At 38.8% G+C, this 25043-nt stretch overlaps 1 protein-coding gene across 1 annotated transcript in view; it reads left to right on the top strand.

Annotated features, from left to right (window-relative positions):
- Positions 1-25043, top strand: part of CDH8 (cadherin 8) — a 367090-nt gene that overhangs the window by 136711 nt on the left and 205336 nt on the right.

A 25043-nucleotide genomic window follows, 5' to 3' on the forward strand; every position in this document is an offset into this window, starting at 1 on the left:
TTTTCGTATTTTTTTTTTATTTTTTAATGTTTATTTTTGAGAGAGAGAGGGAGAGAGGAGAGAGAAAAAGCAGGGGAGGGACAGAGAGAGAGGGAGACACAGAATTCGAAGCAGGCTCCGGGCTCTGAGCTGTCAGCACAAGAGCCCGATGTGGGGCTTGAACTCATGAGATCATGACCTGAGCTTAAGTCCGATGCTTAATCGACCAAGCCACCCAGGCGCCCCAGAGAACGTCTGTTTCTTTCCTGTGTGGTGACCATCTTCCCTTCCTTGCTGCATGGCCTTTCCCTGTGACAGCTCAGAACATGGCAACATCCTCCTTCATAGTCACCAAGAGAGAGTCTCTGGCATAACAGTCATAACAGTCTCGTGTGACATAATCCCTTCGCCCCATCACCTTGGCCGTATTGTATTGCTCAGAAGCAAGTCACAGGTCATAGTTATCATTGATCCCCTCCTCTGTGGTTTTATAATAGCAAGAGTGATTATTTCTAAAACAGGGTTTTGAGCATGGCATTCCCTTGCCAAACACCCTTGTGTGTCTTCCCTTTGCTCTTAGAAATAAATGTAGTCAGATTTGAACCATTTTACAGTAGAGAAGGGTCACCTTCTCCTTTTCAACTGCTGTGTCTTCCCTCCCCATCCTAGTCCAAGAAACCATTATATTTCACTCAGACTTCTGGCTGGCCTCCATGCTGGCTGTCTGGATACGCTATTCTGTGAATTCTAGTGCATTCTCTGATTATGGCATGTTCCTGCTTACCGAGCGTCAGTGTTTCTCCATTGCATTGTAGAGATCATTCAAAATTTATAACATGGCTGCTAATGCTCCGCTCAATTTGTGCCAACATCCCTGTGTTTTCAAGCTGTTTACTGTCCCTCACAGGCCTACTTCTTGTCCCTCGTGTGTGATGGCCTCCGAGACTCCACATGTACCATTGATTTTGCCTAGGAGAGTCTAATTCCTAGTCATCCTTCTAGTTTGGATTTTTATCATTTCTTCCGAGTGTGTTCAAGCCTTCCTATCATTCTGTCTTTTCCTTCATACAAATTATAATTAATTAGTTACTTGTGTAGTTATCTGTGCTTATCACTCCTGAAGATGGAGCCTCTGCTTACATTGTTCCCCGTTGTCTTCTGTACCTCGCAAGAGGCTAACACAGGTATATCTCAGAAAACAAACAGACACACAACAAACAGAAAAGGAAGATAGGACTAAAATAATGAACGATGTTCTCTTTACATATTTCAGTTGCAGTTAGGGAAACAGACAAAAGATCTTTCTGCCTTGAGGCCAGGTGTGAAGGACATCTGCGTTCTCATGATCTGTGCTAATGAGAGGTCAGGAGAGGAGCCCAGGAGAGGTTCGGTCATGGCCAGACACAGAACAGTTCGTGAGGTGGTAAGTATCAGGTACAACTGACAGCACTCCAGGAATCCCATGGTGAAGCAAACTTCAGTGTCTTGGGGAAACATGAGGCGTTTTGGTGCTGGAACGTTATCAAGATCTGTGCTGCCTCGCAGAGTGACAAGGCAGCTGATCTTGAAACGTGACAAACGGTAAATTCCTTTTACGTGATGCTGTGTCTTCAGTCTTCCTGTACACACCAGACTGATAGGGAAATGAGGAAAGTGCTCTCTGTTTAAGAGAGAAGATGCTCGGGCCTTCTTCACTTGTTTTTCTTTTGATATTCACGTTTCTCCCTCCTGTTTAAGAGAAATCAGTCTTAATAACATTCTTCCCCTTTATGATTCAATATAAAGTTGACTTACGTATTACTTCCTTTTAATTTTTGGTTGTCCTAGGTAAGAGCATCATGGAAAGCTGGGGAATAACAATGTATCAGTCTATCTTCGAGGAAACTCATTTGTGTAGGATTTAGACAATGAAATATAAGATTCACTGTATCATCTTTTATTTTTCAGTGGCTTTAGAAACTTAGGCAGGACATGGAGGTGAATACATTAATTTTATTCAGATACAGGGGATCAAAATATTCAGGTGGCAACTTAGATAACCTTTTATAGGATAGGATTTAATGTACAACATGAGATGCTAGAGTCTCAAATGAGCAGCAGAGAACAGGTAGACTCTGGAGAGGAAGCTGTGGATCTGGGAGGCCGCTCGTTAAACATGCAAATTTGGATGTATTGTTTCTCTTCTCTGCACATCCAGTTTGTAATTTTTATTTTTATTTTATTGTATTTCAATTTTTGAGAGAAAGAGAGAGAACATGCATGTACAAGGGAAGGGGCAGGGAGAGAGGGAGAGAATCTTAAACAGGCTCCATGCTCAGTGCATAGCTCGGCACTGTGCTCTATCTTAAAGCCATGAGCTCGTGTCCTGATCCAAAGTCAGGACTCAGATACTTAACTGACTGAGCTGCCCAGGTGCCCTAGTTTGTAATTTTTAAAACAATTTTCTTTTACTATTATTTAGGGAACTAATTTACATTCAGTGCCATTTAGTAGGGCTTCAATACCTGTTAATTAAGAAATAAAAATAACATCACCTACAAAATTCCTGGGCTAGTGTCTTACACACAGTAGGTGCTCACTAAATCTACACCGTTGTTATCTCATTATCAGCATCATTATCATTACTACTGTAGACCAACACTACACTGAGCAATTTCACCTGATTGGATGGGCACACATATCTATGAGGCCTTTTGTTCCTTTGTTTGGATTAAGAAAAGCCAACAGTTGTCTAAGAGTCTTACCGCAAATATGCAGTGAATCCGGCGTTTTATTCTTTCCAGTCTTAACCACAAACACTTTAACTAAATCATGATTCTGTACATCCCAGCGGAACACATCATTGTATGTTAAATACCTGTATATGGTTATGAAAATCACAACTGCTTTCAAGGTACTTAGGGTTCACTCACTTTCCATTGTCCCCAGACTAAAACCTGGGCAATTATGTTGAAATACTTAAAAGCAGGTGAGGAAGTATAAAGTATTTCTGCCATTTGGGCATTGTGTATTCAGGGTTGCTCCTTGAGCAGCTTTTAAAGGATACTCTTTCTAGGAATAGAAAAAGAAACTCATTACTTGGTTTTCCATCCTTCTTTAATAAACATAGAAAAGTATTCAAAGAAAGATTAAAATTCTTGTAATATCTGACTCGATGATCAGCTCCGTGAAGGCAAGACCATTGCTCACACACTTTGGCATGGTGTTTGCAAGTATTTTTTTTTTCTTAACTGTGACAAAAACTTCATTCTAAATCCCCCTTCTTGGTTTTTAACTTACTGTTTATGAATTGCAGGTTAATGTGGTTTCTAAAAAAATTCTCTTAAGTGTTGCAGGAACCAAAATTTTCTAATATTTTGTCTTTTTTGCACCTATTCTTTCCTTCTCTCTGTCTATCACACACACACACATACACACACACACACACACACACACACTCACTCCTTTGCCTTCCACTCTCTCTCTATGTTGCAGTGTGTGTGTTTGTGTGTGGATTTGTGTGATACATACTGTCTGAGTTGGAGGGAAAATGCTGCTTTCTTTCCAAATCAAAGAGAAAAATGCGTCGAGTCTGGAATGGCAACAAAAATAGCTGGCTTGACTCACAGTCTCTCTACTCTGAAATATAAATTCTATCCTGAAGGGAATTCTCTTTTCTGTCTCGTTCAGTCTACTCTTCATACATACACACATAGTGAAATATGCACAGATTCTAAAGTCTTCATAGGAACATGAGAGATCATTAATTTTGTCCTATCTTGGCAAAAATGGGGGGTGAGAAATTATTTATATTGTGGGCTGTAATTCAAGGCAGTTCAAGTTCCAAAGAATTGAGTTTCAGCAAATGCTTAGGAAGCCTCTTGTTTGAAGAATTCCACATTACCCCCATTTACTTGTTTATGAGCTTGCCAGTTCCAACTGCAATATACAGCCTTGGGTAGTCTTGTTCTGAGAAGATGATGAAATTATTTCTTTCTAGTGGTGCGTAAAGTAATTGTGTTTGATTTCATGGGTTTTATTAATGGAGTAAAGAAGGTATCTGAAATGGCACATCATGCTGGTGACAGAGGAGATAGAGGGTTAGATGTAAGGAACTGACATCGAAAATGTAAATAGGTATTATAGTTATCTCTGTGGATTCTTTATTGTTTGTATGAGGTTTTTGTATATTGTGCAATAGTGTTGTATATCTTTGTGATCCCTTTGGTTGTCCATGATAGTACGGTCATGTGAGTAAAGCAGAAAAGTATATTGGACTCAGAGATTTATGATTTGCTTTAAGTCTGTCTGTTCCAGCTCTTATTATTTATAAGCCCCACTGAGACAGATCCCCTGTGCCAAATGAGCTTTCCGTAGACTTTCTACCAAATCTAGGATAATGCTTGGATCAGAAATAAGGAAGAAGGGGCCAGACACAAATGGAAAGTTGAGGCTGTTCTCGGTGGTTGATCACCTTCATTCATTTAATCAAGAGAGAGAGAACATCTTTTCTATAAGGATATATGCGCAAGAGGATTCTTTTTTATTATCAACAGTTCGTAGTCTTTGCTTCTGCTTTTGTTGCCTGAACAAGCATGTGCAGAATCAACAACAGAAGTGGTCTAAGCTCAGGCAAGCAGAGGTCATTTCCCTGACAATGGATTAAAACAATGCTTAGACCTAGTTTTGAAGGTTTTTTGAAAACTGCTCATGTAAACACAATGTCCAGGATTCTCTTTTTTTTTATAATAATTTTTTTTTTAAATTTTTATTTAGCGGGGAGAGAGCAAGCAGGAGAGAGAGAGAGGGAGACAAACTCCCAAGTAGGCTCTGCACCATAAGTGCAGAGCCTGATGCAGGGCTTAAACTCAGGAATGTGTGATCATGACCTGAGCAGAAATCAAGAGTCAGATGCTTAACCAACTAAGCCACCCAGGCACCCCAATGTCCAGGATTCTTAATCATTCTAGAGCTGTAAAGTATCTCGGTGCCTTGTATAATAAATGAGGACCAGGAAGGTGTCATCACAACCCTGATGTCTTTTAATGTAATGTGGGAGGTAGGAGAGCAGCATTTTCATTTCTTAGGGGATTTGTGAAATTATGCGCCTGGAAATTTATGTTATTTAATTCTTATTCAAATTTTCACAAAGTATATAATTTTAATGGCTGTGGTTATCTCTGTTATATTAATGTGGTAGAAAAAATTATAATTAACATGAAAAGTATACTGCATTCCATATTTCTTAATTTATTATCCTAAAAAAATGTAGCTATTCTGATGATCAGGACACCGTACCATTTGGTGGAAAGATACTTTAATTACTGGAAAGCATTGCATGAAAACAGGGAGATTTATGAATTATATCCTTACTGACACTAAACCCAAAACATATCACATATTGAAAGACTGAAAAGCATACTTAGCTGTATTCCCAAGTCCCCAGTATTGGTACTTTCCGGACAACCTTTGAATACAAGGAGGCTAGGGGGATTTTTGAGTCTACTCTTCTATACAATTAGAAACTTGATAGTTTTCTTATCTTACTCAGAAGATTGTAAAGTTATACACATAAGCTAAAGCACTGTGTAACACAAGTTATTAGTGGCTTATTTCTTAGATCGTAGATACCTATGTTGATCTGGTGTAAATAGTACTGCAATTGGTCAGGTGATACGTGGGCTCCTTAATCTGAGTGTGCATGGGAAGATCTCGGGAACTGGTTAAAACAGTTTCACACCTTCACCCTCACAATCTGTGACTCAATAGGTTTGGAGTGAAGCTGAAAATTTACATGTCTAACAAGTTCTAGAGGAAGCTAATGCTGCTGGTCTAGAGACCAGGCTTTGAATCCACTTGCTCAGTGGGTGATTAATGCCATATTTCTTTACTTGGAGTCCAAGGCAGTGTGCCAGGAGATTCTGAAAACAAAATAAGAGAGGTGTGACACATCTTTTTGAGGTGTTACCAGAATATGGGCAAAGCTATTTCGTTTTTTTTAAAGAAATAATGTTGATATATTAAGGAATGAAATGCAGAAACAGCATGACATATCCTGAGAAAAACACAAGACCTCAGAGTTGTGCCAAGTTTATAATTGTCTGCTTCTACCTGTGAAAGCTATCACCTAATATGACTGCCTGCCTAACTTGCTAGAGCTTTTCAAACACGTCCACCCAAACGTTGTAAAATTAGGGGTTCCACAGGGCAAGTGCTGTTATGCCTGTATAGCTAATCTTGAATCCCCAGGTTTTAGCTTCAGGTCTGGCAAAAATAGAGGCTCAATAATCTGTGTGGTGTTAGGCAAGATTTCTTTTATTGTAACCTCTCTTGTGTCTAGTTGCCCCCAAAGGAAAATAAGAACAATGATAGAACCACTTCATTGGGAAGATAATGTTTTAGGTTGGGCCTGTCATATTGATTGAAGGCAATATTTGATACTATTTATCAAATATAGTAAATGTACTGAGAGCTTACTGCGTGCCACGCCACTGTTTAATAATAGTGAATAGACAAGGCGATATATACCATTCCATATGAAATTCTTTGTTGGGAGTTGGTGGGCTGAAAATTTCAGGTGAACCAGTTCATGGTGCACTTCTTAATTAACTGCATGGCTCACAGTTCAGAAAACACTACAGAGGTTTTTATTCCTTTCAGAGACAATGCCTGCCTGGAGGATATGGCAGCAAACAAAGATGGGGGGAAGAATTGAGCCTCCTTCAGGCTTATTTGTGTAAATTAGGAGTCTGGTGTATGCCTATGATTGTCTAAATAACTCTTTATTATTTATATATCAGCAACTGTATTCATCATTGATTTCCGTTAACAAAAACACACATCCATACAAGCTATGCTCTAATTAGAGAGCGAATTAGAAGTGTCTAATGCCTTAGTACTGTAGAAAAATGACAATACATAGGTTTATGTATTTACAAAAGTAAAGTTTAAGCTCTTATCTTTTGCAATTCTTCAGGCTCTCATGGATGCTCTCCACAGGGTTTGACCCCCTTATCCATCCTACATTATACTTGCTGCTTGTTAGAATGCAGGTGCTAATTAACTAGTTAACACCTTTTATACAGTACTAAAATCCCCGCCTTCTGTGCCTTGTAAGGTGTCTCTTTGAGTTACCCACTAAAAAGAGATGTGCTTCTCACGGCAAGTATGTATTACTTTTGTAATTAAAAACTCAAAATAACATATAACTTTTCAAAGGGCATGAAGCACCCTTTCTTCTTCCTAGCTCACAAATAGCATTTTTCCACGTGGCCAGTTTGTGGTGACTTGGATTCTTTGCTCCCTCCTCTGATTTTGAATTGATTTTCCAAGGGGTAGCACCCAGGGATCTCTGCATTTTAAATACCACTTATCTGGAGATTGTGGTCTTGGTGAAGCAATCATTCACCCAGAGCGGAGTTCTTTTCAAACTGGACACACTGCTCTGTTTTCTGACATATCATGCTTTGTTTGATAGTTTCAAAATAGGTCCATTAAGTGTCTCCACATTCTGATTCTCAAGTAGCTGCTAAATTCTTTTTTGTTTCATCATACGGGAATAATATAGTATAGTACATATTACACAGTACATAGGGCATAGCGTAGTACGACATAGTGAGACACAGAATAGTGCATGCCATTTGCTCCTAATCAGAGTCAGCCTCTGTATATGGGTCCCACATCCGTCGGTTATGGCAACCCATGATAGTGTCCTAAACATTTTAGTTTTTTCTTTTCTTTTCTTTTCTTTTCTTTTCTTTTCTTTTCTTTTCTTTTCTTTTCTTTTCTTTTCTCTTTTCCCTTTCCTTTCCTTCCCTTTCCTTTCCTTTCCTTCCTCCTTCCATTCTCTCTCTTCTCTTCTCTTCTCTTCTCTTCTCTTCTCTTCTCTTCTCTTCTCCCTTTCTTTTCTTATCTTCCCTTCCCCTCCCTTCTTTCTTTTTATAAACAGTCATTGTTTTCCTTTGACTGTTTACATTTTGTATACATTATTTTATCTTCAGGTTTTTTTTTTTTACTATTTTAATGTTTGCTATTATTGTAACCTATTACCAATAATATTCTACATTATTTTAGGTTTACTTATTTATTTTGAGAGAGCGAGAAAGAGGGAGGGGCAGAGAGAGGAGGAGAGAGAAAATCCCAAGCAGGCTCTATGTTGTCAGCACAGAGCCCAGCCTGGGACTCCATCTCATGATCCATGACATCATGACCTGAGCTGAAATCAAGAGTTGGATGCTTAACTGACAGAGCCACCCAGATGCTCCTAAATGTTTTTAAATAGGTATTCATTTGTTCTGCCATCGTGTAAGGAAAAAAAAAAAAGCTTGCTCATATTTTGGATTCTTTAGGATAACTTGAAAGTGATAGAATTACTAAGTCAAATGTTTTGACTCTATCTATATATCTACATGTACATATCTATGTATCCATCATACCTATGTATGTAGGTATGTATGTATGTATGTATCCTTTGTTTTGTATCCCTGACTGTACTAACTACTTGGGTACTTGCTATTATTATTATGCTACAAATACCCAAATGGAAAACATCTGTAATTGAGCACATGGATGAATTGAAAATATGCATTTCTTGGGTATCTATTTCTTCCTTTTTTTTTTTTCAGGAAGCTAAAAGTGACTAAGTTTTAGGGTTTATGTGAAGTCTAAATGAGGTAATCCCTTAAGTAAATACTTGGGCCGTGTGTGTGTGTGTGTGTGTGTGTGTGTGTGTGTGTGTGTGTATAGTGTTTTCTCTATTTTTGTTGGTAATGATCAGTATCTAATTAAAACAAAAGACTGATATTTGAAAGTAAGAAAAGGCAATTGACAATGAGTTGGAAATATAGCAGGTAAAATGATATGGGATTCTCTAGGAATTTGTGGATTTTCCCTTCATGCTTTTCCTTTGAAAGAATGTCATGAGTGAAGTTTGTATTTAATGACCATCCCGATTCCTAATTATTTTCCTGGGGAATCGGGAGAGCTGCTAAGGTAGCTACATATCCTGTATGAAATACTGTTTTGAAAATATTTCTCTGGAGAATTTAAAAACAAGAAGATCTCAGATTCCACCGTTTTTAGACATATCCCGGTGCTCCTCATTTCACACATTTATACTCAAACATGTACAAAATCCTTGCTGCCACATTTTTCTTTCTGCCTAGAGAACAGCTGTAAAGATATTAATTGTGCTTCAGTTATAAATGGATTGCCAAAAGGGACAGAACGGGTTGTGTATCTCATCAGCACGCCCTGTCTGGTATAAATAATGAGACAGGAACTTGGTAAATTGGAAATTTGTGATAAAAATGAGATGTGATATTATAAAGTCCCATCAGTTCCTTCTTTGAACGCATTGATTTTTAAGGCATTCTGCAGGACTGCTAAATCAATGATTGTCTGTCACAAAATGTTGGTTAAAAGGGTTCTATTACTGGGGTCAACTACAAATTAGCCCAAAGGGTAAACACAAAGGTAGTATAAATGTTAAAAGGAAAAAAAAAGTCACAGATGTTGTGAAATAGAGTTGGAAAGGCACAATTGTAAGAAAATGTATACACTCACTGTCCCTCCTACGGTTCTTAACTGTGGTAACTAGGAAGACTTGAAGAGTGGAAGTACAACTTAATTGAACAAGGTACTTGATCATTTCACTTATTTTTAAAGCAAAGTTGGGCTTTTCTTTGATGTTTCTCCAAATTCTCTTTGTGTCTTTCAAATCTGCCGATGTTCACATGTACCTTTTGTGAGCACCTAGCAAAGCTCTTTCCCAGCACATCATGCTTAAATTTTAAACAAACCTAAGAAAATATTCATAGTTCCAAATGTTTCATACAAATAAATTGGTACATTTTGACTTGTTTCTTAAACCCAATTTTGGAAGAAGTTTTACCTTAATGTGATAAACATTGGTGGATGGAATTAAAAAAAAATCACATAACTATACAGAGACATGAATACTTTCATTTCTTATGACCAAGTCAGTATTCTGAAATCACAGAATACCCTTGAAGTTGAGCTACCTGTCATTTCACGTCATCAGGAGAGGTTGCATTTCCGTACCTCCAGTCTGACTTCCACTTTTCCCTAGGCACCAGTCTCCTCTGCACACATACACAACTCGTTGAACTAAACTAAGTTATAGACTGTGTGGTGATGTTTCTTTCCATAACTCTCCCCGTGTTCGTCTGTGAGCCCTCCTCTCAGGCCATGAAAGACCTATATTCATTTTTAAAACCCCAGGGCCAAGCACGGTTTGATGGTGTCCAACAATCGATAAATGTCTGTAGGATGAGAGGAAGGAACTGAGGAAAGGAGAATAAAGAGAGAAAAGGATACACACAAACAGGTACAGAAGAATAAGAGGAAGAGATGAAAAATTAATTCAACTTCCTCCTGCTGTTTTGTTGAACTCTTTAAAGGTATGGTCCCTTCAGATTCAGCTTTATGTCTTCAGGACTAGAAACATCATCGTTCTGTTTCTCTCTGTCTCACCCTCTCTCCCTCTTTGTTCCCCTTTCCATCCTCTCCATTTGAAAACCACTCAAGATGTTGGCAGATCCTTAGTCACTTTTTGTAAACTCATTGCCTCCCTAGCCTTTCACATATTCTTTTGTTTTTGTCAAGATTTGAAGTAAGGCATAGTTTTTAATACATTTCTCCCAAACTCTGTACAGGTATACAGGTATCACGAGGTATCAAGGTCTCGCTTCATTCTTCTAGTAATTTTGTTTCCATGCTACAGTCTGCTTATTTAATGTGACTGCATAAAACTTCTCAAGTATAATTGTAGAAGACTTTTTTTTCTCACATATATGTTAATATGAACTGGGGGAAAGAAAAGAGGCTGTTAACTGCAGTCCCAGAATTCCTACATGTAGGAATGAGAGGTTAGCACCAGAGTTACCAAGGATGGGGTTAGGAATTGACCTCAGTAGACTTGATTTCAAATCCTTTGAATAACTTTCTTTAAGGTGAAGTTTTCTTGCCAAGGCTGGTTATTTGTAAGGATTATATATGTGTGGATTTCTGAGTTGTATGGTCAGGTTTTAGACATGCATCTAAACTTGACTGTTTATGGTAAGGTGCTGGAACTTTAGAGTTGAATTATCTGGGTTTGAGGAAAGAAGAAAAGTGAGTTAGAATAGCATTTCTTCACTTACTATATGCCTCAATACATGTATTTAGCTTCGTTGCACATGGTTTTCCATACTTTTGAGTGTGTTGGGAGACAACAGTATCAGGTTAATAGGTATATTTAGTGTAAAAATGAGTAAGGGAAGGTAAAGGATACTGCATAGTGAGTATGTAGCACATAGTTGGAGATAATTGTTCCAACTAGAATTTGAAATTAGGATAGGTGGTATATCTGTAACTCTTTTCAGATTGAAAGTCAATGTGTTTATCAGAAGTAAAATTTGATATAAAATATACTAATACCAGAATACAGATACTGTATATCTCTGTGTTTTTTTTTTGTTTGTTTGTTTGTTTAATACAATAGAAGTGTTGATTTTGGGTCAGGTGGAACTAGAATTGAATGACAGCTTCTTAAATTATAACCTAGACCCTGGTAATAAGAGATGGTGATATACTGTGTCTTACTGAGTCAGGACTGTGATCAAAAACTACCACAGCCTGGGTGACTTAAACAACAAGCATTTATTTCTCACAGTTCTGGAAGCTGGGAAGTCCAAGATCAGAAGATCCAGTATCTGATAGAACCTACTTCCTACTTTGCAGGTGGCTGTCTTCTTGCCATGTCTTCACATGATAGAGAGCAGGGGGAGGGGGAGAGAGGCACATTCTTTTGCCTCGTCTTATAAGGGCACTAATCCCACTACCCAAAGCAATCTACACATTCAGTGCAATACCTATAAAAAAAAAACACGAGCATTTTTCACAGAGCTATAACAAACAATTCTAAAATTTTCATGGAGCCAGAAAAGACTCCAAATAGCCAGGGTAATGTTGAAAAAGAAAACTAAAGCTGGAGGCATCACACTTCTGGACTTCAAGCTGTATTACAAAGCTGTAATCATTAAGACAGTATGGTACTGGCACAAAGAGAGACACAGATCAGTAGAACAGAATAAAGAACCAAGAAATGGACCCAAAAATGTATGGCCAACTAATCTTTGACAAGGCAGGAAAGAATATCCACTGGAAAAAAAGACAGTCTCTTTAGCAACTGGTGTTGGGAAAACTGGACCATTTTCTTAACAATACACAAAACCAAAATGGAGGAAATACCTAAATGTAAGACAGGAAACCTTCAAAATCCTAGAGGGTAAAAGAGGCAAAAACCTCTTTGACCTCAGCTGCAGTAATTTCTTACTAGGCATGTTGATTGAAGCAAAGGAAATAAAAGCAAAAATGAACTATTAGAGCTTCACCAAGGTGAAAAGCTTCTACATAGGGAAGGAAACAATCAACAAAATTAAAAGGCAATGGGAGAAGATATTTGCAAATGACATATCAGATAAAGGGTTAGTATCCAAAATCTCTAAAGAACTTACCAAACTTAACACCCAAAAAAACAAATACTCCAGTGATGAAATGGGCAAAAGACATGAACAGACACTTTTCCAAAGAAGACATCCAGATGGCTAACAGACACATGAAAAGTTGCTCAACATCACTCATTATCAGGGAAATACAAGTCAAAACCACACTGAGAGATACCACCTCACGCCAGTCAGAATGGCTCACATTAACAACTCAGGCAACAACAGATGTTGGTGAGGATGCTGAGAAGGAAGAACTCTTTTACACTGCTGGTAGGAATACAAACTGGTGCAGCCACTCTGGAGAACAGTATGGAGATTCCTCAAAAAATTAAAAATAGAGGTACCCTATGACCTAGCAATTGCACTACTAGGTATTTATACAAGGATACAAAAATGCTGATTTGAAGGGGCATATGCACCCCAGTGTTTATAACAGCACTACTAATAGTAGCCAAAAGATAGGGGCATCCCAAATGTCCAGCAACTGATGAATGGATAAAGAAGATCTACCTACCTATCTATCTATCTACTATCTATCTATCTATCTATCTATCTATCTATCTATATCTATATAGATACACACACACACACACACACACACACACACACTAGAATATTACATAACAATCAGAAAGAATGAAATCTTGCCATTTGCAACAACGTGGGTGGAACTAGAATTTATTATGCTATGTGAAGTAAGTCATTCATAGAAAGACAAATATCATATGACTTAACTCATGTGGAATTTAAGAGACAAAACAGATGAACATAAGGGAAAGGAAGGAAAACTAAGATAAACACAGGCAAAATGTAAGAGATGCTTAAATATGGAGAACAAACTGAGCGTTGCTGGAGGGGTTTTGAATACAGGGTTGGGCTAAATGGGTAATGGGCATTAAGGAGGGCCCTTGTGGGATGAGCACTGAGTGTTATATGTAAGTGATGAATCACTAAATTCTATTCCTGAAAACATTATTATACCATATGTTAGCTAACTTGGATTTAAAAAAAGAAATAGTCAGTAATCCCATTATAAAGACCTTACCCTCATGACCTAGTTATTTCCCCCACAGTCCCATCTCCTAAAATTATCCCATTGGGGGTAAATATTTCAACATATAAATTTGGGGGGAACACAAAATGCAGTCCATAGTATCCTGTTAGTGATTTTTTTTTAATAATAAGGATTAAAGGACTTCCCTATATAATACTAGTGGAACATCTAGCAGGGAGTGACTCATGTTAAAGAAATGCGGTCTCTATTTTCTCCAGTTTAAGTAGAATTTCCTTAAGCACATTCTAGCAAGATAGGCAGAAGGTCCTTGTTTTTTCATCAAACATAGGAAAATCCCAAAAGATTTATTCATGCAGGAAAGGGCCTACCACATTTCCAGCCCCCTCAGTAGGGAAGGAGAGATTAACCTTCCTCCACTCTCCTCCATCCTGTCCCCTCTCCTAGGACTCCATCCCTGACCATTGCTACTGCTCTTCAGTATCAGATGATTTTGTTGATTCACACTTGGATAGAATCTCCTAGTCCAGTTCTTTGCCAGAACCATGCTTGCCTTGCCTGGAAGGAAGCTTTGGGGCTGTTCTTTCACACAATGATAAGGTAAGCTGTGATGCCCAATTTTCAGACTTGGGCTCTTACAGATTCACCTTCACAGATGTGGCTGCAGCCTTCCTAGATGCAGGATTGTAAAACCTAGAGAGGCTTCACTTTGTCACCCATGGAACTTAACATCGTTGCCCTTCTTCCCAGTTTCTGGTAAAGACACTTTACCCCGTAAAGACACTTTCTACCTTCTCAGACCCCAAATAAAATCTTCAGGCTGTCAATTCTTCTACAGGAAGTTTTCATGAGCTCATATAAGGAACTGGTATTATACTAGGTTTTATTTATAGCCACAAGAGTGGGCCCATCTTTAGGAAGTCAAGACTCCCCTCTTAAGAGGAGGAAAAATTCCTATTGTTTATTTTCTAATGAATTTATAAAATATGAAAATAAGACAAAACAGTAGAAACAAATAATTCAAAAGATCAATGGACCAGACTCCTCTTAATCATTGAATGTGTCTTCCTAAAGAAAAGAACCATTCATTCATTCATTCTTTCATTCATTCATTCACTCATCTATTTAACAAATATTTATTTTGCTTTCTCAGTTGCTGGAGAGAAAAATAAAAATATTAGGCCAAGTTCTCTGTAGTTGAAGATAGAAAATTCAGAACCAGTATCATAGTTATAAAGGCTGGGAACCTCTGTAACTGGTTTTGAATATAGGTTTTACCCCTTTCTGTTTGAATGGAGATCATCTTAACAGATGTTCCAAGGCTTGTTGCAAAGATTAAAAGAATAAATATTTTATAACAGGCATTGTTCTTAGTGCTTGTACCCCTAGAATGATGTAGAGCTGTACCTCTTATATAAATAAAGGATGAGGCCACCTTGTAGAGGAATGGGCTAATTCTGCAGAGGAGGGTCAGATGGGAAAGTTTGAGAGAATAAGAAAGAATATTGTTTTCAAGAAGCTTTCAGGGGCACCTAGGAGGCTCAGTCGGTTAAGCGTCCGACTTCAGCTCAGGTCATGATCTGAGAGTTCATGAGTTCGAGGCCCACATCCAACTCTGTGCTGATAGCTCAGAGCCTGGAGCCCACTTCAGATTCTGCGTCTCCCTTTCTCTGCCCCTACCTTGCTTGCTCGCTCTCACTTGCTCTCTCTCTCAAAAATAAATATTTAAAAAAAAAAAAAAAACAACTTTCAGTCTGGAAGGAAAAAATCTGTGCACGCTGCAATGTAAATATAAAAGGAAAACATGTTCCCAGGGACAGTCAAATGAAGTATTTTTAGAGTTCAGAAAAGGGGACAGTTCAGCTTGGGGACAACTAAATCTTGAATCTGGGTCTCCATGAGTTAGGCAGATGTGTTGGGCAATCATAGGAATGTACTTGAGCAAGTTTGCGGGTTAAAAAAAAATAATTGGGAAGATTAGAAACCTCTGGTGTAAAAGAATGTTGAAAACCCTTTTCTGACATTCTGTTTTCCTGAGATAAGTTCCAAACTTATCAACCTCCTTCATGGGGATTCTTCCTGATTTGCAACCCCACCTCTGAACTTTGACTCAAGAGCATCCTTGTTCTTAAATGTAACCTCAGTATCATTGCTCCCTCCTCCTGGAAACCTTGCCTTTGCTGTTTAGCTGCCCCTCCAGTGTGACTCACACTGTCTTTGTCTCCCCTACAGCACTTTGTCACATCACTGGTTAGTCCTGTTATTTTCTGGTCACCCCCTGGTGTGCCCTTCAAGACAGCAAAACTCTTCTAACTATAAACCCTCTTAGGTGCCTAAAATAAGGCTCAGCACATAGTAGGAGCTCACTGAAAATAATAGCGTGATAGCGAAGGGCCCAAGTAAGCCCAACTCCCCTCCTTTTCCGCTACGGGCATCATGGATGGCAGCACGTATAGGATGGCATATTCGGGGTGAGTTAAAGAAAAGTCCCTGAAGCCATTTCTCTAGAATGATATTTCACTTAAGCCTGTTTTTGTCTAAGACTTTGCCTTCTCAGTAGCTCAGTGGTTCAGTGGTTTTTCACTTGGGCGCGTATGAAATTTGATAGGAGAGTTCCTCATTTTGTCTTTGAGTTGAGGGGGTGGGGGTGGGGGGTAGAAAGTAACCATGTGAGGTGGTTGGTGAATGTGTTCATTAATTTGATTGTGGTAATCATTTCACAGTGTCTACATATATCAAACCATCACATTGTAGACTGCTTTAAATATATTACAGTTTCTTTTTGTCAGTTATATGTCAGCAAAGGTGGAGGGGGGAGATGTAAAGGAAGAGATTATAGTCACAACTATACTGTCAGTTTTAAAACTCCTAGCTTTTAACTAGAGAATTAAGCTCATTCTAAAAAGAATAAAAAAAGAACAGCCACTTGAGTGGTTATAATTTTGTTCTCATGCCTCCTAAGCTCAAATTCATCCTTCACCAAATGTGCACATGTCCAGGTAGCATGCCACAGAGAGCCATGGGTCAGTTGAGCTGAGGGGTCAGTTGAGCCATGGGTCAGTTGAGGGGATAGTGTCCTCTCATCCAGGGAATCCTGATTGTTTATCCATATGGAGCAGAATAAGACTATGAAGTAGTCATATCATAAAAATGATATTCCCATTTTTAAATTAGGAAACTGAGTCTCCTAGATGTAAAAGAACAATCCTGGCTGCAGGAGAGTGACAAGTCATTGATAGAGAATGTGACCTCAGTCCAATAATAAGAGGATGTGAGCAAAACTTCTGACACTATAATTGTAGCATATGCCTGTGTTCCACGACATCGTGCTGATGCCTTCTAGAAATAAATTTTACAAAGATTTGCAGTTTCCTGTTACGGTGAAACCCTGTGAAAACATTGCTAAAATAATCGTCAAACCCTCTCGGGACAGAAATTCTGACTGCTGCACATTCTTTTGCCCTCCACGTCTAACTCAGAGCTCAGCATACAGCACCCACCATGCAAATAGCCTTTGTGTGAGGGAATGAATGAGTTCATATACTAAAATATAATGAAGGAAGCTTCCACCGACTGCAACCCTGACACATTGTAGAAGGTACCCACAGAGCCCCTGGTAGCATAATTTTGCAAGGTCAGGATGGAAGTAGCTGCCAGTCTAAAGCATAAATGATGCTAGTTTACTTCTTAGGTATTTATAGGATTTCATTCCATAGGTAACAGATTAGCGAAGGCTTGATAGCTGGGAATAGGCAGCCTAAGAAAAGAAAGCATACTTTTTTTTGTCCCATTGTACTATAAGAGTCATTCTGATTCTGAAAGAGTTTATTTATGCACACGGAACTGTAAAACAGACAGCTTATTAGTTTTCACAACCAGGCTTCCAATCGTCCTCATTATCTGTTTGCAAAAGCATTGGGTAGGCCACCGTTCTGGCGCTGTTTGTGAGAAACACGGAAGGTACTTTTCTCCTGTGCATAGTAAACATGGCTGAGATTTTACAGTTACACATTTTCGTCCAATATTTTTCACTTCTCTCACCCAATGCACATTACAGATGTTCGCGGGAATGATGCATGGGTGGATAGAAGACATCTGTGTGCTTGAATGCGTTTTCTGAAGTGTTTAATTGTTCCAGAAAGTTTCGAGCTCATTTTATAAACACAATGTTAAGTGTGTATGGATGTTGCATTAAGTTACAAAACTGTTTATACCTCTAAATGCTCCAGAATAAAATATGGAAATGGAATTTTATTTCCCCAGTTTATGTCCCAAATCATAGAGCCAGAGAAATGACAGGATGCATTTCGGTGCTGTCCATCCGCCTGACTGCAGTTAAGAATCTGTCCCTGTTCCCATAATAAAATCAATTTGGAGCATATAGTATCTGGCGGCAACATTTTACTACAGGCTGAGAATTGGCACATGAGAAGAACACCCAGTGAGCAATGGTTAGACCTTTGCAAAAGATGACAGAGGAGGAAGTGACTGTTCAGGATTTCATTGTGTGGTATATGTCTTAAAGACCGTTTTCTGAAATGAAATGGCAAACCCATGCTGCCCTTGCCTCCTGTTTAATTGGCTCTTATAAATTGCAAGATGGATCGCCAAAAAAGAAGAAAAGGGTTTGATCTTCTCTTCTCACCCTGACTGTAACTTCCCTAGTTTAAGCAGTGGTTGTTCAGAGCAGAACTTCCTAGAAGGAAGTAAAATCCTGTCTTCTTGCTTCCGGGTGGCACATCTCACTATTTATTTCCCTCAGAGCTTGGTTGAGAAAGAATTTTCCATGTCTAGGGTTAAAAAAAACAAGCCATAAATTTTACTGATCCACGTTAATCCTCCTCATCCTCCAAAGATCCCCTAAGGCGGCCCTTGGAGGTTTGGATATTTGGCATATGTCTTCTATAATTAAATAGCAAAACTGGGGGGGAAAAAAAGCTCCTGGTAGGATTTAGGCCATCTTCGCACTGGGAGGATTTGCTTGAGGCCCTTCAGGAGAAAGTAATGTTGAAGACTATGGTGTCAGTTGGAGGGACGTGAAGAAAACTGCATTGGCTGCCTGCATTTACTCTCAGCTTTTCTGTAAGCATATTAGGTCTGTGTTCTCATGTAACTTGAGGGGTGGGAGGAACAAAATAAACAATGAAAAACCCTCTAGAATTACACAGCCATCATGCACAGAGGTATCCCAGAGCACATTTCCATAAAAGTGAAAAAATAATGGATTTGGCATCACACGTTTAAAACATCCAGGGCCGATGCTTCAGCTTCTAGTAAGGGATAATTTAAACGTCAACAAGTTACACAGGCCTTAAGAAATTATTGCTCTGCTATTCAACAACAACCAAAAAACGTTGCCATGGCAACACCTGTGCCTCACTACCTCTTGTATTGCCTAGTACTTGGGAGAATTAACAAGGAGGATGAGGGAAGATGGGCTGAGGGTTTCATTTTATTAAAATAACCAATGCCTGCTGCATCATTGCTGTGACCCGTTAGGCCTCTGATCTTCGGAATGTGTGAATGTTTAAGGAAGACGTTTTCAGATGATAACGCGGGGCACTCTATCCATGGACCGTACGTACTGAGCTTGCATCTGGGTAGCCAGAAGGTCAAAGCAAAAGTTTGAAGATGGTAGCAGGAAGGCCAGGAACATACACCTTTCTGAATTTCAGTAATTGCAAGGGTTCTGCTGCTTTATTTTCCCACCTGCTATCAGAACGCTTATTCTCTGAAAATGGATTGCAAATGACTCTTTGCAAATGGGGTTTATGTTCTTCTCATCATAAGAGTTTTCGCTTTTCCAGTGTGCGCATTTTCACGCTGCACCAAACCTTTGTTTTCCTGCTCAGGGTGTCAGCACCAGCATTTTTCTTTCTGAATAATGTGCAGAATTGGTGTGCTGACTTGCTCATAAAAAAGTATAGTCTAGCTAACAGAGCTGCACTACCCAAACCCAACATCTTATTTTCCCGAAGGCCTTTCATCTTAGTTTGTCAGCAAACTGGAACCTCTAACCTGACAGTGTAAAATTTTTGATGGTTAATTTTGCTTGTAGTGTTTGCTGTCATTATAGGGGGAAGACTTGTGGGCCCTGCTGCTAACGGGAGGGAACTTTCAGGTGTGGCAGGAGGCAAATGATACCGTGAGCCTTCTGTTAATTAAAATCCAAGTGCATGTTGGCAAATATCACTTATACAAGAAACTAAATGCAGAAAAATGGGCTTATTAAAAGCAGAATGCACCTTGGAATTGACGTATTCATACTTGAATTGATACAGCAGGATGCATTGTGGTGACAGGGATCATTTTTGTTGACAACAGCTGGAAATACAACGGCTATATTATTATAATTAGGATCGGCATCAAGTTGGATTATAATAGGGGCTTTCTTGGAGAAATGGCACAGTGTCAAATTTATAGTCACCAGCTAAATGAGTCTCTTGTATCCTCGACAAAGGGACAGAAACAGTTCCAAATGAAAACACAAACAGAGAATCCTGTTGTTATATTTCCTGGGTATTACGCAGGGTCCTATTTATCACACACCAACACTTGCCGCTTTGAAGAAACATTATCCTGCAAGGTTTACACTTTTCAATTTGCCTCTGTGGTCTGCATTCTGCATGCATTTCCATGGAGAAGCCGACACCACAGCTTGACTAGAAATCTTTTCTGCTGCAAGATTAACCTCAAAGCATCCATTTTCCCCCCTCTGGGTAATCACTTGACAAATGCATCCACAAAACCTCTACACACATCTATTCCAGTGTACAGGTGCATCAACAGTCTTGAATCACTATTAGGAGAAATATTATCCTTGACGGGAAGTAGAGCTGCCTTTTCATTTCCAGATGTCTAAAGTTGAAGGATGTGGATTTACCGGGAAGCCAGACATCAGGCAGAAATATCATGGATGAGGATGTGGGTAAAATCTTGCCTTAGCTATGTCGCATTGCTCGGGACAGTAGTTCATCTTCGAAAGAGTATGGGATTTGCATGGGCTGAGAGATAGGGTATTGATTTGAATGCCACCCATTCACATAACAGTGAGAAACTTGTGCTGATGATGTGCCCACTGCCTGGCCCTTGTGCTTGCTACATCCAAACACAGTTTATTTTTGAGTCCACAGCAGTTTTATACCACAGAGGAAACTGACGTGAGATAAACTAGATGGGAGCAAGTGAGATGGAGTGAGTGTGTATGTGTATTTTCTAAGTTAGTTTCTTATTAAGGACATGAACATACTGTTACATTTGGGAAAGTCTTTCTGTGTTTTCCCCTCAAATTTAAGGAAATATAGTACTATTAATTAGGCACAACACTTAGAAATGGCAGCACCCACCTCCACTTAAAATGATAAAAGAGAGTTTGTTTTTCAGTCTCTCATGCACATACACATAATGTACATATAATAACAGTGACAGCAAGGTCTCAGAAATATAAAATGTCAATGACTCTTCATTACTGTTTGCATAACTTATTACATTTAATTATCTTAACAAGCCTAGGTGGTAGCAGTTATTTTACCTTCCTTTTTGCAGATTAAGAAATCAAAGCTTAGAAAAGTTTTGTTTCTTTGGCCAAGGACACAGGACTCCTAGAAGTTGAACATGGGTATAAAACAAGTGTTGTGGTTCAACACAGTATGACTCCAAATTGATCTTCTTAGTCTCTTTTCTCTACTTAATATCTTCCCATTTGATTCTCTCACAGAACTTTAAGGTGTGCAGAATGAAAAATGATTGTCTTCAGATATGCAAAAAACTAAATCACAGAACATGGAAATTATTGAAATCTGGCCCCTTCCTCCTGCCTCAGTGTTTGGTAATGTGATGGGACAATAAAAGAAGATCAGGTTACAGTAATCAATGAAAACAAATAGAATCATCATCAGTCTGGCATTAGTGAAGTTCCCAGGAAAGATCCCTAAATTCCATTTAAGGAAAAATCATCTCCGTGGGCCTTTATGCACTATGAATGGATTAAAAAAATCTTCAATATATAAACAAACCTGAGTGAGAATTCTTCAGAATAATCATGATAGAAATTAATGTTTCTTTGTAGGGGAGTGAAGTCAAATTATAAAAAAGTCCGGGACCCACTACAGTCATTCTGAACAATGACTTTACTTAAGAGTTGCCTGAGAAGACTTTTAAAAATACTCCACCACCATCCCCATATTGCCATGCCATAGATCTGAAAGGTACCCCAAAGATCTAAATGTTTTTCAACCCAGATTCTAAAATGTAGGCAGAGTTGGTGCTCATAGGCTTAGCATGTGGTCATTTCTGTGCTCAGCGTCTATATAGATTATTTAGTGTGACTCTCACAATAATTCTGATGTGTATTGTAGATTTGAAATTGGTGGGTGAGGCAGGTTAAATGATTTGCCCAAAGAGACGAGTAATTGTTTCAGCGTAGATTGGAAATATCCCATCTGCAAAACCGTGACCCACATACTTCTCCACCCAAACACACCCACTGCACACATATATGCAGTGATTCTGTCATTGTTCACAAATTTGTTTGATTGATTTATTTTTCTGCATGAAGGTGTTTCTCAATTTAAGTCACCTACTAGCAGGTAATTTTAGTGATGATAGGAATTTTTGACTATTTGTTCACTTCTTTGTTTCCTGTGCCTAGGCAGCGGTTAGAACAGAATTAGCTTAACGTCATATTTGAGTTCATTTTTCTCAAACAATGATAATGTCTTACTTCATAATGGTGGGGGGGAGCATTTCTCCTAAAAAAAAAAAAATAAGACAACTCAACAAAGCAAAACAATTATTTCACGGACTTCTGCTTGGAAGAGTTCACCCTTTCTTATGAATCTCTGGACTATTAGCTCTCAGTAACTCCTGAGTCTTTTTCTTGGTATTAGTTCTTTTTTTTTTCCTTTAACTTTTTCCAAACTATTCTTAGACTTAGAGAAAAGGGACAGAAAGAGTTCTGCATACCCCTCACTTAGTTTACCCTCATTTGAACATCTTATGGAAACTTAGTACAAGGGTGAAATCAAGAAAATGAGCATCAAGATCCATATTTATTGTTAATGTTTTATCACCCCCCTAACTGGACTACTGCTGTAACCGCATATCTAGTCTGGTCTCCTAATCTTGTATATCGCTTGCTCCAGTTAAATCTGGGGGCACTAATCGAGGAGAACAGCATAGGATTGGTCTCTCACTGAAATACCTTCTCTGTTTCCTACAGGAAGAGCCAATACTCCCCATCTGGGCATTCAAATGACCTCTGCATTTTGCACTCCAGCTTGCCTCTCCAAAGTTAGCTTGACGACTGATTTTTCCAATCAGATCTCCTCCTAAAATGTATTTATATCACTTTCTTCCTCTTACCTGGAAGGTTTTTCCTCCATTTCTTTTCCATCCCACACAATATTCAAATAACTACAAATATTGTACTTTCACATGCTCATCTTTACCAGCTAGTTGATGAGTTATTTTCGAAAGTGCGTCTTATTTTTTTCTTTGATATTGTTCCCAGTGTCTGAGGGAATGTATTACAAAACCAACATGAGGTGTTTTTTTTTTTTTTTTATCACTGTAGATTTTGTAGCACCTCTGAATCATAATGCTGAGTAGAAATTCCAATTTTACAGGACTATCAACCACTCAATGAATAGTATTACTACATTTTCATGTATAGTGACCGTAATTCAAAACGCTTAATAACATTTTGATTGGCAAGATCTTGCAAAAGCTCTATCTTATTTCAGTAAACATGGAGGTATGTTGCTCAGATCCGCCCTTCAAATTGAAACACTCTTCCCCCATGCTGCTTGAGAGTGTTGATTATTGGCATCTCAGGGCTGAAGGTCATCCAGCTGAAGAGAGCTGCATGACCCAAGACCAAGCCTCCATTCTCAGAGGGGTTCCCACATCCAATAACTGGATAGTGCTGGAGTCTAAAGGTCTGGCCCCATTTCCTCAATGACCATGTCAGGTAGAGAGAGGCCGCTGGAGTCTGTGAGTGCATCACAGACCAAGGGCTGGTTCCACCCAATATTGTCCTGTTCATTTCCCCACAGGTATCAGTTGAAGAGAACTCCCTGGTAAAAATTCTGCAATTAGGGGCATCTGGGTGGCTCAGTCAGTTGAGCAGCCAACTTCAGCTTGGGCTGTGATCTCACAGCTTGTGAGTTTGAGCCCCGCATCGGGCTCTATGCTGACAGCTCAGAGGCTGGAGCCTGCCTTGGATTCTGTGTCTCCCTCTCTCTCTGCTCCTAACCCACTCGCATTCTGTCTCCATCTCTCTCAAAAGTAAATAAACATTAAAAAAAAATTCTGCCATTAATCTGAGAGTCTACTTTCTAGGGAGCGTCTCTGTGACACTTAGATATCATTTGTCGTTAAATCATCAGATGATTTATTCATTTGCCCATTCATTCAATTATCAGTGTTTGATAATTACAGTAAAACCTTGGTTGGCAAGCATAATTCCCTTCCAGAACCATTCTTGTAATCCAAAGCACTTGTATATCAAAGCAAATTTCAGGAACCATTGGTTCAGTTGTGATCATGTGAAATTCGGCATCACACACTACTTGTATTGCAAGACATTGCTCGTTAATCGAGTTAAAATTTATTAGAAATGTTTGTCTTGTGCAACACTCACAGAACAAGTTACTTACCATCCAAGGTTTTACTGTATTATGTGTCCAACCCTTACTGGATTAAGGACATTGACCCTGTCCTCACAGAACTTGAAGCCTGTCACCACACCAGACATCTCCAATTGCTCCCAGTTTTAGCAGTTCCCAGAATTTCACACAGTCTTTCAGACTACTTTGCCTTTACTTATGCTTGACTTACTGCTTGGAATTCCTTCCCTGCCATTCTAATGATTAAACTCTACCTGTCTTTAATAATGTAAGTCAAATGCAACGTCTCGCAGAAAGCTGTCCTGTCCCTGCCCGCCCTCTCTGTGGAGTGAGAGTTCCAGACATGGTGCTGTTGCACTCAGCTGAATTTCTATGTGCGTGTGCACCAGTCCCCTCCTCTTCCCTTCCACCACCAAACTGTATACTCCTTCAGTGTATACCTTATCTTAGTATCTTTACTTCATATGAGGCAAGCTGTATGTGCTCAATTGCTGAATGAATGAGTGAATAACACAAAGAAAATGAATCCGAAAAAAAAAAAAAAAGTTTTGATTCTATTATCCATAAGGCGTAATTACCTAAACATGCTGATTAATTGGTGGTTCCAATCTAATTTTATATTCTAAAGAATTAGATAAAATGAATGAAATATCCCTCTGATATTTCTGTGCAGTTTTTCTAGCAGCCATTTTATTCAGGTGTCTTCAGTTTTAGTTTTGCAAAACTTAAATGCTACGTGTGATATGATTAATTTTGTGTTTCATGTTTCTTTGATATTTTTCCTTTCCATATCCTCCAAGCCCACATGAATCTGATAGGTGTCTTTAAAATGAAAACAAAAAAGGAATCTTAAATAATATTGATTCTAAAAGGGTTATCTTTATATAGTGTTCCAGCCTAGCAGTACTCGTTCTTTTAAAAGACTTGGATAGTTTT

This window comes from Lynx canadensis, chromosome E2 (genome assembly GCF_007474595.2).
Source record: "Lynx canadensis isolate LIC74 chromosome E2, mLynCan4.pri.v2, whole genome shotgun sequence".
NCBI classification, from domain to species: domain Eukaryota; kingdom Metazoa; phylum Chordata; class Mammalia; order Carnivora; family Felidae; genus Lynx; species Lynx canadensis.